The sequence below is a fragment of the Neophocaena asiaeorientalis genome, unplaced genomic scaffold, assembly GCF_003031525.2.
Source record: "Neophocaena asiaeorientalis asiaeorientalis breed wild unplaced genomic scaffold, Neophocaena_asiaeorientalis_V1.1 scaffold567, whole genome shotgun sequence".
Lineage (NCBI taxonomy): Eukaryota > Metazoa > Chordata > Mammalia > Artiodactyla > Phocoenidae > Neophocaena > Neophocaena asiaeorientalis.
Genome location: NW_020173728.1, coordinates 543381 through 558259, shown reverse-complemented (window position 1 = coordinate 558259; position 14879 = coordinate 543381).

Here is a 14879-nt window from a genome sequence, read left to right as displayed (position 1 = left end):
CCCGGGAGGAGGCCACCCAGTGGAGCGGCCCAGGGCTCTGGCCCCGTCCCCGTCCCATAGAGCCGGGCCCCTGGCGCGCCTGTCCGAGGGCGCGTCCGGCTTCCGCGCCCGCTCTCGCCTCTGCAGAGCCTTATCAAAGCCGCATTTATTTATCCCGGATTTCTTAGTTCTCAGGGCTCATTCCCTGTCAAAACAACCAACCGGTGACAGAGCCAATCTGCAAAGCGCTGTCGTATTTAGAAAAACTGTGTACACACCTTTAACTCGCCTGTTGCGGCTGCTGGGAGGCCCCTCCCGTTACAGTTAAGACCCGGAGCGGCTTCGGGAGGCGTGCGGGGCGCTGGGTCCCGCCTCCCCGGCGGGAGCCAGGCCTCCAACGCCGGACGGGGCGGCTGGAGGGGAGGAGCCCCGTCCCACGGTCCGGGTGCCGGGCGCAGGGCGCGCGCGGCCCCGCCAGCTGCTGCGACGGTTGGGAGGCTATTTGTCTCTGACAGTCAGGACGGCGTGTTTCAAGGTTACTTTTCAGTCACAACTGAGGTGCCCACAACATTTCGTAACTAAAACAAACAGGGCAGGAGGTGGGGGACGAGGCGGGAGGAGAGAGGGGAATTAAGGGATCAATAATGGGGCATAAGGAGTCCGCCTGGCTGTGGGCGGGGGTGTCTCTTGTCCTCTCTGCTTTCCTGTTTTATAAGAATTAGAAACCCTAGCAACCATATTCGTCCTTTTTATTTTCGATCCAGCTTCTGAGTTCAAATGATCACCTGTCCTAGGCCAGGTACCAAGACCTCAGTGCGCCAGATCGGGGAGGGGGCGGGGAGGCAGAATACTACAGGTGTTTGGAGGTGGCCGCCCTTTCTTGGTTCTAAACCCCGGCTGGGCCGTGAGGATGCGGCCCTGCGCCCTCAACCCCAAAAAGAGAAAAATAGGAAATAGTGGGTATCTGGCCCACCTGTCCAGAGTTATGGGTAATGGTGGCAGAAGACAGAAGCGAGGTGGCAGGCACGGAGCAGAGTAAGGGAAACGGAAGGCTGGGTGAGGGTCAGGCCAGAGGGCAGGGGGCGGAGCAGTAGGTGCAGGGGTACTCCCACCCCTTCCCTCTACTCCAGGGCTCTCGGGCCTGCAACGCTTTGAACTAAAGATGCAGGCGCGGCTGGTTTGACCAATTCTTAGTGAGAGCGTTAATGAACCCGCTGAGCGAGGGCCGGGGCAGGGTCCCCCACAGCCAAGGTCTGCTTCTCCCTGAAAGCCGTGCGCAGCGCAGACTGCTCCCGGGAGGGGCAGGCCGGCGCGGTGCAGCCGGGAAGTGCGCTGGGCGTATGCACACGTAGTGTCGGTGTGCACAGGGGAGCCGAGGGACCAGATGCCCGGGCATCTCTCGCCGGGTCCCCGAGCGTGGGTGGAAACTACTTGATCGCTCTCCCGAGGGCTGGGGAGAGAGGGTCCGCCCTGGCCTATTTTCCAAAGCTTTCTGCGCAGGCCGAGGGCAGAAACACACACACACACACACACACATACACGCACGCGCGCGCGCACGCACAGACATACACACAGACACACTCTTCCTTGCCCCCGCGGGGCGCTTCTCACATTCAGTAGGTCAGACAGACAAACCTGAGAAACAACGACAGACAGCTTTCTGGTGTGCGTGGGATTTAAATCTCGAGTGTCCAGGTTAAGTTAGTCTGTGCGTCTACGTGAGTGTCCACTCCCCTCTTTTTGCTCCTGGTGGAAAATGTGGTTCTAGAAATCTCGCCACGAGCAGGAGAAAGAGCGGCCCGGGGTAGGAGGGCGTGCCCCTCGGTGGCCCGGCCCCTGGTCACCGGCTTCCGCAGTGACAGGGTGCCCCCTGTCGGCCGCGGCCCCGGGACAGACCGAGCCCTCACGGACCCCCGAGCCCCTAACCCCGCTATCTGGACTCCCGCGCCGTCCGCCGGCCTCTCCGAGTCTCTCCGAAAACGCCTTCCGGGGGCTGGCGCTTCTTCGGGGTCCCCGACGTTCAGCGCAAACCCAGGTTGGCCTCCTTCGGGGAGCGCGGCCGGCGGATGCTGCGGGGAGCGCGAGCCCACGCCCCCGGCCCGCCGCCCTTCCCTGCACTGAGGCCCGCCGAGGCGCTCCCGCCCCTGCACACGGCGCTCCTTCCCTTCCCGGCAGCTCTGGTTTCTAAAGGTTGATTCAGAGCGTCTGGCACGAGAGCCTCAGGCTGGAATGCTGTAAATTGCTCCGCGAGCTTCTCTCCAGGAAAAAGTTCGCGGGTAGCTCGGGCTGAAAACAGATATTTCCTCTGATCCCCCCTTATTTGAAGCCCCACCTAGGGCTGAGACCTACAAAGATTTCCTTTGCCCATGCCCCCTCTCTTTCCCGGCCTTGTCGTTCGGTGCTGCCGGCTTTGCGTTTAAAGCCGCCTTATGACCGATGACTGTGCTTGGATTTAGCGCGTTGGTTTTATTCCGGTCGCTGGCCCAGCGGACTGACTGGGCTCAAATCTGGGCCTCCTTCGGTCTCTCTGCGATCTCCAGCAAAACTCCTACCCCGGGGGGCTCTCCGTCATGTGAAACTAGCCTGTGAGGAAGGGGGCATCAAATAACAGTACTCAACTTCCCTAACCGATGACCCACAAAATACCAAAGGGCGGGTGCGCTTTGGGCTGATCAATACTCCAGTTCCCTCCAGTTCCCAGAAGCCCTTTCGAGAATAAATACCCGGGACAAGCCTTGCTTTAGGGCATTACTAGGCAGGTCTTCAGGTGAGGTTAAAACAGAGGAGACAGAGAAAGGTGATTTAGCAAAGTCTTCTGAAAATACACATTTTACCTTCAAATAACCTTTGGGTTGGCAGAAATCAGACACCCACACCTCCATTATTCACAAGGTGGGATTTTCAGGGTGCCTCCCAAGTCTTACTAAAGAAGAGGCACACAGTTGTATCCAAGGTTGCAATCAACATTTCACTTTCCATGGGTTGTTATTTCTGAAATTACGTTTAAAAAAAAAAATCAAGCTACTTGGCACTGAGCAATCAGATACTTGTTTTGCTGGCTTCCATGGTTCTTTGATGGCCAAAACCCTCGTTGTTTATGGGGAGGGCAATTGAAAAGATAATTAGTGAAGAATATCTTTCAAAGGAGATTTATGTGAAAAAAAATTTAAAAAGTGATGTTGAATGTGATGTTAAAATTGAGAGGAAAGCAAGATATGGCATTGTAGGGTTATACACAGTAAGTTTATACACATGCATACAATCTACCACTCCTGGGCAAGATTCACAGGAAAAGATGGGAAATAAGTCATAATAAATTTAAAAAATGTTAGATCTGATGTCACGGAAACTTTAGCAAAATAACTCATACCATGTTCGTTCAGTTCTCACACGTGCAAGGCGATCAGGGAAGCCATCACTTCAAGGGAGCAAGGGCTTGAGTTCTGAAAACAAACCAGTACTATGTTCTCTGACCCGCGTAAGGAAGACGACTGTGCCCTCCCTTGAGTTAAGGGAGGAAGAGGAGTGATATGCGCGTCAACCCCAGGTGGTGGCTAGGATAGCCCTGTGTCGGGAGCAGGTGAAGCTCTGTCCTCAGGTCCTGTTGGAAGAATTTGGCACTCAGCTGTCTTTTTCTGTGCACATAGAATTTGATAGCTGTTTGGAAGGTTGGTCGTGGTAATGGGTTGTGCATTTTTGTGGGCTTCCTTGGTGGTCAGGCTGGGCAGTTGTCGACTCCACTCCCATCTGTGTGGGTCTGTGGAGAAGGTCGATGATCTGCCCATTCGGGTCCAGGGTCTGACAAATATTTCTGGCATATACTTGGCATCCTGTCCACCATTCTTGAGTTTTTAGCACGCTTCTGGTAAGTGGGACTGTTAGAGCAGGTAATTAAATTAAGTGGAAGAGAGAAAAATAAAGAAATGACGACTTTGAGTGGGGATAATAACATGTCAACGTGAGTGAGAATAAACTCCTCTTTGAGGGATGCCTAAATTAGATGTATCTGCACTGACGGCTCTGCGAGCTATTTCATACATGTGGACGTTATTCTTAGAGAGGAGCTGTTATTCGTGCCAAAAGAGCCAGCAGTAAACCTCACTGAGGACAGGAGTCATGGAGAGTCTGTCACAGACCTGAAGAATCGGACCCGGACATTCATTCTTAGGAACCCAGGGAGATAATTAAGAAGCGGCCCCATTAGATCTACAAGTTACTGATTAGTTACTTGGATGAACAAATATACTTTGAATAAGTATGAAAGGATGAAGCATAGACAGATGTGGAGATCAGAGGAGGTTAGCAAGGCCTGGAGTTTGAGCCTCAGGCTTGCGAAGTGGATGTTTTCTTCTTGCTTCCATCTCAAAGTGATACAGGGGCTCTGCGTAAGCAGAAAAGAATTAGACATAACTTGCTCTCATATTGAGCAGTGACAGTGAAGAGTAGTTTATAGATTTTTGGTCCATTTAGCAACTGTTTTAATGAGCACTTACTATATTCCAGATGGCGGAGATACCGCCCTGACCATGGTAGGCAAAGCCATGTGCTTGCAGAGGTTGCTTTGCAGTGTTTCCTTCTACTCGCTCTGCTTCCTGCCTTCTTCTGCTACGTGTTCCAGCAGAACTTATTTTGCCTATGTCTTCAAGTCTCCTTTCAATGATGACCCAGGAATTTCCAAGGGCCAAAAACCCCATTCCAAAGGGCAGTCTACATCTCACCATTCGGAATTAACCAAGCTGCTGGCGGGGATGGACGCAAACCCAAGGCGAAGTGTGCTGCCTGTGTTGACCCAGAATTGATGGGAGAGCCAAGGGTTGGGTCCTCTGAAGCAGTGGGCAGGATGCCAGCAGAATGGCAGGCAACTCCAGTCCCACTACCATTTGTAAACTCTCTAGAGTATCAGTTTTCCATCCTACAGGTACTAGGGGGGGCTTCCGGCTCTGGGAAGGAGACAGAAGTCGGCAGCGAGGTGCTCCTGCTGGCTTGAGAGTGTGCCCCGTGTGTGTGAGAACCGCGGCAAGTGTGTGTAAGACACGTGTCTGTATTCACTCCTTGCCTGCTTTGCTTCCAAAAGTCTTTCCAGAGGAAAGGATTGTGGAGCTTCCTGAAAAGTGGGAGCTTCGTTTGACAGGGACCTGGGGTAATTAACGGGGGCCCGGGACCCGCCCAGCAAATTTTTATGTGCATAAAACCTGCCCCTGGGGATCTTGTTAAAATGCAGATTCTGGGCGGGGGAGGGGCTTGAGAGTTGACATTCTAACAGGCTTCCAGGTGATGGTGAGGCTGCTGGTCCGCTGACCACAGGTGAAATGGCCCCGCTTCCCTAACTCATCTTGCAGTCTGTCCTGAGCTCAGCGGTGAGACAGGCCTTGATGAAATGTAAAGCAAGTCCACTTTCACCTCCTGTGGGTTCTCCCCTCCCACTCGCTCCCGGCCACACCGACCCTCCCCACAGCCAGAATGCATCTTCCCAGGGTTCAGAACGTGTCCGCAGCTTGGGGCGTGGAGAACGTGCTCTCAGCAGCGCCCCCCTCCCAGGCCCCACCTGGCATTGTCAGCTTCCCGCACCTCCCACAGCGCCTCTCCTGGGACCTCCCTGGTTGACCCGGCAGGACAGGGAACCTACAGCAATGATCAGTTGGTGACTTGGAAGCTGTCATTTTCCAAGCAAGGAAAAACGGCCTAAGCAAAGTTTCAGCTGCAATCACACTGCATCACAAACGCCCTCCAAGGCCCCTTAACTCTCCTCCCTAAGGGAGAGAGAGCCCGGAGGACCCGGGCTGATCCTGCCTCCCGATGAATCTGGTGCGCTGGACTTGCTGACCTTTCCTAAACATCCCCTACCTCTTCACTGATCCCAATGTGCATTTTTAAGAAACAAAATAGATCCAAAAGAAGAGAAAGTGACAAGGAGATTCCTGTTTATTGAGTTTCAAATGGGGTTTGCACATGTCCTCCTCCTGGAAAAGACCTGGGCCTCCTGGGAAGGTGACTGGGGCTTGGAATTTTCTTCCCCAAGACGCTGACCCGATGCTGAACTGGCACTGCCTGCTGATGCCCAAGAAAAAGAACAAGACCAGGAGAAATGCAAGCTGAACCCGCAGACACACCAAAATTACCCCCACTCCCACGCTAGGAAACACACTGTTTCTCTTGCTTTGCCACCCAAATATTTTCCAACATGTATAATAGGAAACGTTTGGAAACTAAAATTTGAGTCTCAAAGATGAGAAGAATTTAAAAACTCAAGATGTTTCCTTAATGCTTATTCTATTTGCAATATGCACCCATAATTAGCGCTCAGATCATCTTTCCCTTGTGGGAATTTAAATGTCATTCGTTCTGAAAAGGGCTCCTTCTTTCCAGGTAAGAACTGCTAAACAGGAGCAAACAGGGCAAATTCTTCTTATTTCTACCATATTTATAAAAGCACATGGAAAAAAAGCAATGTAAACACAGTAAGAATTTTAGACCAAGTCCTTAATCTGTGTTTGATTTTAAAGCAATGAGGACTGGGGGAGGGGTGAAAAAGCTGCGGAGGACATTGTATTCAGCTGCTTTGCGATCCCTGGATGGAACTGGATATAAAATACAAACTTATTTTGTAGTATCTTTCACGCCCAGCGGCTACATCACCCCATGGTTTGCCTCTGTCGGACTAAGGCATGGAAATACGCGATGCTGATTTTGGATGTATTGTTTTACATCATATAACCAATGATCAGTACTGTTTAATATTCTCCAGAGGAGTCTACATAAATAGATGTATACCTTGCAAAATCCTGAGAGTTTAGTTTTTCCCTTTAAGAGAAAACCTGGTAAATTCATTCCTGTAAGTCTTCAGAATAAAGTGCTAAGTAGATGCTAACGATGAGGACCATCTGGTCCTAGTGGGAGTTCTATGTCTCAGACCTGAGCCCTGCTCCCCAGTCTTTGTAGTTACATAGAAATTGAAAGAAGGCTTTTTTCTCCTTCCCTGTTTCTTTTATTCTTTTCTCCTTTTTATGTTGAATTTAGAAATACAGGTATATAATTTTTTTTACGTTAATTCCTCGGGTTTACTGCCCCCCAAGTGACCAGGACCTTCGTGGTGGGAGGGGTAATATTTGCATCAGACTTCATGGTTCTCCAAAACCTCTCTCAGGTGGGAGTTCCCTTTGTCCCTGGGGAATGGGAGTGAGATGTTGAGGGCTTGCCTCAGACCACCCAGCCCTTCCATCCCAATCCAGGCCCTCTGACCCAAACCTTGACCTGTTTCCACATTATAATGTTCTCTGATGGAGAAGTCATGAGAAGCATGGGAAAAAGGAAAATGCTCACAGGTAGAGTTTTCAGTTACTGGTACCAAGTGTATGTGTGTGGTTTATCTACAATATGCCCAAGATCGTAACTCTTAAAGAATAAAGTTAAGTAAACAATAACCCAACTTAATTGTGGAATATTATGGAGCTGTTATAAAGCTGATATAAATCTTTCTGAAATCATATAGAAAGTATATCTACTTTATGATGAAGGGCTAAACAGTCGCTGGATATGGGTAATTTGATCTAATTTTTGTAAAGGTAATCTTGACTCTACGTACAGAAAAGTTTTGAAGGTTGCACACAAGGCTGTAAACAATTACACCTCCAGAAATAGGGACTTGGAAGGCTTGGGAGAAGACTTGCACTTTCCACGTTATATTTTCCTCATTTTTTACAGTTATTTCTTCTGTTTTTGTCATTAAATAATATTAAATTACCAAACATTGAAAAGTGTGATCTTTGCCACTGGGTAGCTGACGGGCTGCACACAAATATTTCTGCTCCTCAGGAATTGAACATGCACTTTGCTGCATCTTGGTTTGGAGAAGATGAGCCAGTCCGCTGGAGAAGCAAAGATTGTATTTGCAAGAAGAGAATCAAACTGAGAACACCCACAGCTCAGGAGAGTTAGGCAGGAAAAAGAAACCACTAAGATTTAATAAATCTGTCCTAATTTAAGAAATAAAAAAAGTGGATGTCCCAGGGCAGACTTAAAGAACCGGTTAGGACTTAAAGCTATGGATCTTAATTGCTTATGGTCCGCAGGAAGGGAAAGGATTGAAATGGAGCTCTCTGTGGTTTAGCTTAATTAATATTTATGACTGCAGAAGAAAATTAAATAAGGCAAACGGTATAATTTTAAACAGCCCGTGGTCACGGTTAGCAGGACTCAACAGATTCAGATGCAGGAAGAGAGAGTGCTGTAGGAATGGGGCGTGACTTCAGTTTTCTTCCGCTCCAGGTCCCCCTGCAACCTGACCCATTTTTTTATGCTGCAGTACTGACATCTTGGAATGCTACTACCTGGTTCACTTATCTCTTTTGCATGTTTTGTCGTTGTGACGGAACATCTGAAGGAATATTTTCTTTCTTGGAGGGGTGGGGATTATATCCAAGGATGTTAGCTCTGGAACCATCTACAGTGGCCCCTCTGGGCATTTCTGGGGTGTGTATCTGCCACTTATTGATTCTTTCCATGGTTTGATGATTTGAGTTTTTCTATTTTGGGAGCTGAGAGTTGATGAGATAGCACAGTTTCCCCTAATGGGGAATCCGAAAGTTGTTTCAACATCTACGTACTGACAAATGTTTACTGGATGGATGGATGGACACTTGGATGGAAGGAAGAACAAAAGACAGAGGCTATGCAACTCTGATTGAAAAACCCATAGTTTACCCTTGAAGACTGGTTTTGGAGGGATAAAATCAGGTTATGACAAATGCTGGGTGAGTGCTTTTCAAACTCCAATTGATGGCTCTTCAATGTGTTGTGACAGCAATTAATTTCATTGAAATTATCATTAAATAAAGGAAAGGAATAGAACAGAATCCCTCTGTGCACCTCACATAGAAAAGTCACGTGTAGCTCTGAAAAACCTCTGTTTTTGTTATAAACGTGTGTGTACCTGCAGCAGGATGGAAAACGTATTCCCTACTGTGGGTTCTCTCCACAAAAGCCTGAAAGACTGGATACACTGGGACTGAGGACTTCTTAGCAAAAAAGCTTCAGATTTCCCATCTGAAATGGAGACAACAGCAAACGCCATGGACTGGGTGAGGATGAAATGTTTTGAGGCACTTGAAAGTGGCTTAGCTGGGCGCCTGGTGTATTGAGAATGTCTGGTCAGTGTTACTTTCCCTCCCTGCACCCTCAGCATCACACCGGAGGAGATCCCAACACTACCTAGAGAACTGCGTGATGCTACGTTTTACGGTTTGTCCTCTCAACTCTAACCAAATCAACCCTCTTAAAAGACAGCTAACCCTGCTCAAAATGACACCACGTATTTGAAAAGATCATTCTCATCTCTCTGCATGAGGTCAGAGCTGTGCTGAGCTCTGGGTCAAGGACCGCTCCAGAATTAGCAAAACTGTTCTACCCACTTGCTACCCTTCTTAGGAAAGAGCTGGACCTTAGCTTCAATTCCATGGCTTTCCCTCCCTTTGAAGGTTAAACTCAGCATTTTATTTTTGTGCTGACAGTAACTCCCAACCCCTCCCTATTTCCAATTCTTTCTAAACCTTCTACCACATGCTAAAACCATCCCTCTTCCCCTTCCCCACCCCGTCCTCTTCCTGAAGTGATTTGGTCCAGAAAACCCCAGCATCCAAATGTTTTTGCAACTCCCCTCTTCACCCTTCCCGGCTCACCACTCCTCTTTCTGATTCCCTTTCTGTTCCCTTAACATTCTCCTTACACCCCTTCTTTCCCACGCACAAAGTCGTTTTACACCCAGTGATGTTCTCCTGGTGACCCAAAGCTGGCAGAAGCCTCCTTCATCTTTCCAGAAGGTCCCTCAGCTGCCAGAACCTCCCTGCCATCCTTCTCCCTCTGGGTGCTTCAGACCAACCTGGGGTACCTGCTCTGGGGTGGAATGTTTGCTAAATTTCACCCATTAGATTAAAAAACAAAACAAAACCCTCCCTCCACTTGGACTTATTTCAGGTAACTTGGAAAGTTTAATTCTCTTAAGTGGACCAATGTAGCCACCTGTTCCATAAGAAAATGGAAACCTTGCTCTTAGTGATGGGAAATTCCCCCCTTTTCCGTGGGACATGGTGAGTTTGCAAACTCTGCTATTATAATGAGCACTGCAGGGCATCTTCTTGTTCATGTCTGTGCGTGAGCGTGCACGTTTCTTTAGTGCCTGGGGGGGCGGTTCTGGGGAGATCCACACCATACCCTACAGAGGTCATCTCTGGGGAGGAAAGGGGGTGTGCTGGGGTGATGGCATGTTAAAGGGGACTTTGTCATTATCTGTCATGTTTCAATTTTTTTTGCAAAGAGAATGCATCCACGTGTTATTTTTATATTTAAGCTAAAATATTTCCAAGAGCACCAACAAATTCCAGCACTAGCAGTTGTCATCAAGAGGTTAGTCAAGCACCTCCTTGCTCTGAGCCTCTTCCCGCTGGGGTGCAGCCAATGGTCACAGTGATGGGACTGATCCTGCCTGCAAGTGACCTCAGGGATTAGGAATTCTGTGTTCCCGAAGCTCCCGAGGTGAACTTCATTCTTCTCAGTTCCTGCCACACTTGTGACAGGATGTGCAAATCAAACTTGGTCTTAGCTCTCATTTAAAGGCACATTTGTCCCTGTTCCTGGAGCAGCTCAGCCAGTATGCATCCGATAAACATTTATGAATCCCCCACCTGCCCCATGGCTCCCGGGGCATCACGGATATCTTCAAGGAGTTCCCAGGATCGGGAGTGGACCAGAAATCAACACAATGCAGTGTGTTAGTGCACCCCAGAGAGCAGCAATCCGCTTTTCCTGGGATGGGAAGGTCCCTGCCTCCTGCCCAGTGGGCGATACTAGGTCCTACCCGAAGGAAGACGGCAAACTCTCCAGGCTGAAAGGGACCCAGGGCTCCCCTAGTGGAGGGAAATGCCAGTGCAATGGAGTGGACCTGATACAGCCGCCAGGCTGGGGAAGCCACAGCCTGGGGGAGGCGGTGAGCTGCAGGGGGACAGAGGATGGGTGTCACCAAGGGCTTGGAGTGGCAGTTCTCCTGACAGTGTGGAGGGAAGTGAGGCTGGGCCCAGGACCACCACTCAGCTGGCCCTGGTCCAGGGAGGGCTGGCTGGCTGCTGGGAAGGACAACAACAGGCCACTTCAGCCCCTCGGCTTTCCTGGGCTTCAGAGCTCACGACCCTTGCTGGGCTGGCCAACATTCCATCCTGATGGATGAGATCTCAGCCCCACTCCAGACAGTTCTGAGGGCCGCGCTAGCTCCCGGGCTCCCCATGGGGTCCATCAAGTCTGCTCTGGGGCCATGTGGAAGCTTAACTTGCCCCCCAGCCCATATCTACCTCCTCCCACCCTGCCGGCTCTGCCAGGCATTGAACCCACCAATTCCCCATGAACGTGGCACAGGGTAAACTCGACCTAGAGGCTGCCTCAGGGAGCCCGGATGAACAGCCACTTAGGAGCTAGCAGCACCCATACGGGTGGGGAGACTGCCCAGCGATGGAGATGGCCTAGTGCTACCTCTGGCCTCTGATGGTGTCTCTAGAAAACTCCTAACTGACACAGATAGGAAAGTGTCAGGTGACATGAAACTACAGAACTGGGAGTCAAAATATCTCTGTCTTAGTCTCCATTCCCCCCAGAAGTAGAGCCAGTGATTCAAGTGCAAGCTGGCCCTTGGCTCAGGAAATACTGGAAAAGGATTGCGGTCATGAGACCAGGAAGGGAAGGCAGCCGATAAGGGGCCTGTGGTGAAGCCAGTTGCTACTGTGGGCAACTGAGGCTTCACCTGCAGCGGCCTCCAAAGCCAGAGGAGAACCTGTACCTCAGACGCCTCCCTGGGAGTGGGAGGGAGCAGAGAGGTCTGTGCCCTAACTCCTGCAGCTGCTGGGGTCTTAACCCTCCAGGTACTTCCTGTCCTGCGCGGGAAAGGTGGAATCCTGCTGCCAGAAAGCTGCCTGCAGATCGTGGCAAATGCAAGGAGGGTTTAGGGGGAATATTCAGTGTCCTGACATCATCCCTGTAAGTTCCAGCGTCTCCATTTCCTAATGGCTCCCCCTGAGCCTCAGCCTCTCAGTCATCAAACTAGGATAATGATGATAAAGCCTTCACAATCATGTGAACTTTAAGTGTGACTTGGCTTTAGTTCTCAAATGATATCGTTAAGAATGAGTGACATTACACGGCGGGGAGATGGCCACGTAAAGATATTAATAATTGTCGTCACGTGCCCTGGGCCCAGCACTGCCTTCCCAAGTGTGCGGAGGCCACAAGTCCTCTCCAATGTCTTCAAGGTGGAATCCACCTTCCAAATGTGAATTTTCAGAGTCTCGTGTAGTTAGCCGCCTACATTCACCCACCAAAAGTTATGCTCTGCCAACTCCCTCTAGAACTATCGAAGGGGTCCCTCAGAAAAGTGGTTCAGAATCCAGGCATGCTATTTCCACACTTTTTAGGGCCAACATCTGAGGACAGGGGTGAAGGGGGTTGAGGGTCCTCCTGCGTCCACGGCGGTGCTTGTTGCACCACAAGGAAGGCGGATAGAAATGCCCAGTTTGAGCAGAAACCTTCTAAAACTGTGCATTTCCAATGCTCAGTGGTGAAAGAGTCAGCTGAAGTATTGAGTAAAGGTGAACTTTGTTCCCTATTAAGTAGAAGGTAAACTGTTGCCTTGCTCCTAGTTTCCTGGTGAGATGATTCACTTGCAGTGAATGGGGACCCATGATAACATTATATCATCATGGAAAATCCTCACCGCAAAGGCCGGATCTCTAGCTGCTCCTTAAGCCCCAGAGACCAGAAAGTACAATACACTGGGCTCAAACAGAGCAGAGGTCACAAAGGAAAGCCCTTATAATTCGACCCTAAGCACTTTTGTGCAAAAAAAACCCCAAGATGGTGATGATTCCCACCATGTGTGAGAAGGGACATCCCATTTTCGGGGTTAATTCTACAGAGTACTGATGGAATTTCTCCCATCCTTGTAAGAACTCTCACTCCCTGAGCCTCGGATTTACTTTTAACAGAAAGCCTTTGATTAGATCCCCATGAAGTTAATGGGACCTTAAATCAGTGACAAGACCCTTCCAAATTTATCTGGAAATTCCACCTCCCTTTTTTTTTATCACTGTCCCGATGGTCCTTCCTATAATTGAGTTTTATGTTCTAGACATTAATCATTTTAATTTTTAAATCTAGATAGCAATGGGACAGCTTCCCATTTCCTAATCTTGTTTTAGGCAGTACCGAATAGAGCCTTCACTGCCTCTGATTTAAAAAAAAAAAAAAAAAAAATCGACACATACACAAAAACTTGAGATGTTTCAGACTTTATGATCTGAGCATAAAAAGAAAGGGCTGAGCCTTTGATTCATATTCTGTTCAACCACGGGTACACCACTGCTGGAGGGATTTGCATGTTTAAAGCAGTGTGCATGCAGATCAACCCGCATAATGAATTCTCCGCGGGTCTTGGCGGAGGAATTGGTATTCAGCCCCATCGCCTCAGTGTCTGCCTTGTCTGCCGCGGGGTCTGTGTTCTCTGCGTGCACTGATTGGGCACCAGTGCCCAGCAGCAGCCAATCATAAGGCGTCGGAGGGAGGTCTACATCTCGGCAGGACTTGGACTTGGGAGGGCCGGGAGGGATGAGTTGAATGGCCAGAGGGTCCACGACCATGGGCAGGGTTTGTGTGCATAGGAGTCGAGGCATGTGTGCGGGGTTGGTTCCTTCTCCTAAACAATCTCTTGATCAGGAAGCCCCCTCTTTCCTAGGGTTTGAAAATCTAGAGGCATCTTTTCTTGAGTTGATGTAGGCAATTGCACGGTTCATCTCTTTCTCTGGTGGGAGAATGTGCTGGAAAATGGGCTGAGAAGGTACCTTTGGCTGTCAGACTGTTAGGAACTTCAACATTAAAATGTTCCACGGTCTGTGCTAAAACTGCAGTGGATCCTCAGTACCTGGAATAGCTATGGTTGAGGTTATTTAAAATTTTACAAGAAAAGGCGAAGGCATACCACCAGGGCACACTGAAACCACTGTTTCTGAAAGGGTTGTGTGAGAAGGAGCCGGAATGGTGGCCGGGAAAAACCTCAGTTTTGCTTTAGCTCAGTCTTACTCATCACCTTTTCTCTGCAACTGTGTTAACATGGGGGCAGGACCTTCTGTCAGTTACCACCTTTGAAGTCTGGAGATCCCTCCTCTCTGTCTTCATCACACCCCCACCCCGGGCTCTGCCAGGGGCTGCTCCTTCCCTGGGACTTGTCATCCAGTCTAACGGGTGGTCTAGACCAAAGGTTTTCATGGGATGAGACAGAAATGGAGGAGAGTATTTGATAACAGCATGACCTTTAGAATCAAGCCCTTTAGACTTGAGTCTCTGATTCAGCCCCCTCGGAGCTGGGTAACCTTGTTGAGGATACTGAGCCTCTGTAAGTCTGTTTCTTCACCTCTGAAAGAAGGTAATGGGTGCTTCTTCCTCTCAGCGTGGTGGGGGCCGTGCCTGTCACCCAGTGGTGACTCACAGGGAGGTATTATTCATGACCTGGGAAAATTCAGTACGATTTCTCTCCATGGTGGTGGCTACTGCTTGCTGTGGGAACAGCTAAATGGATTTTCACTGAATTTGGAAGTCTAACTTCCAGCACTGCATGGTGCCTGAGGACCTCCCTTTGGGGAGCTCTGGGAGGTGATGTTACCCAGGGCAGCTGCAGCCCTGCCTTACACCTCCCACACTGCCCACCTGTTCAGCCAGGTGTCTGTTCCAGGTGGAGCAGAGAGACAAGGTTAATGCTTCCTGCAGGAAAACTAAACTCCCAGCCGGTTGTTATGATGCCCTGATCCTCTTCATCTTCCTCCTCCTTTTCATCATTATGGGAGGAAATTCTTTTTTTTTTTTTTTTTTTTTTT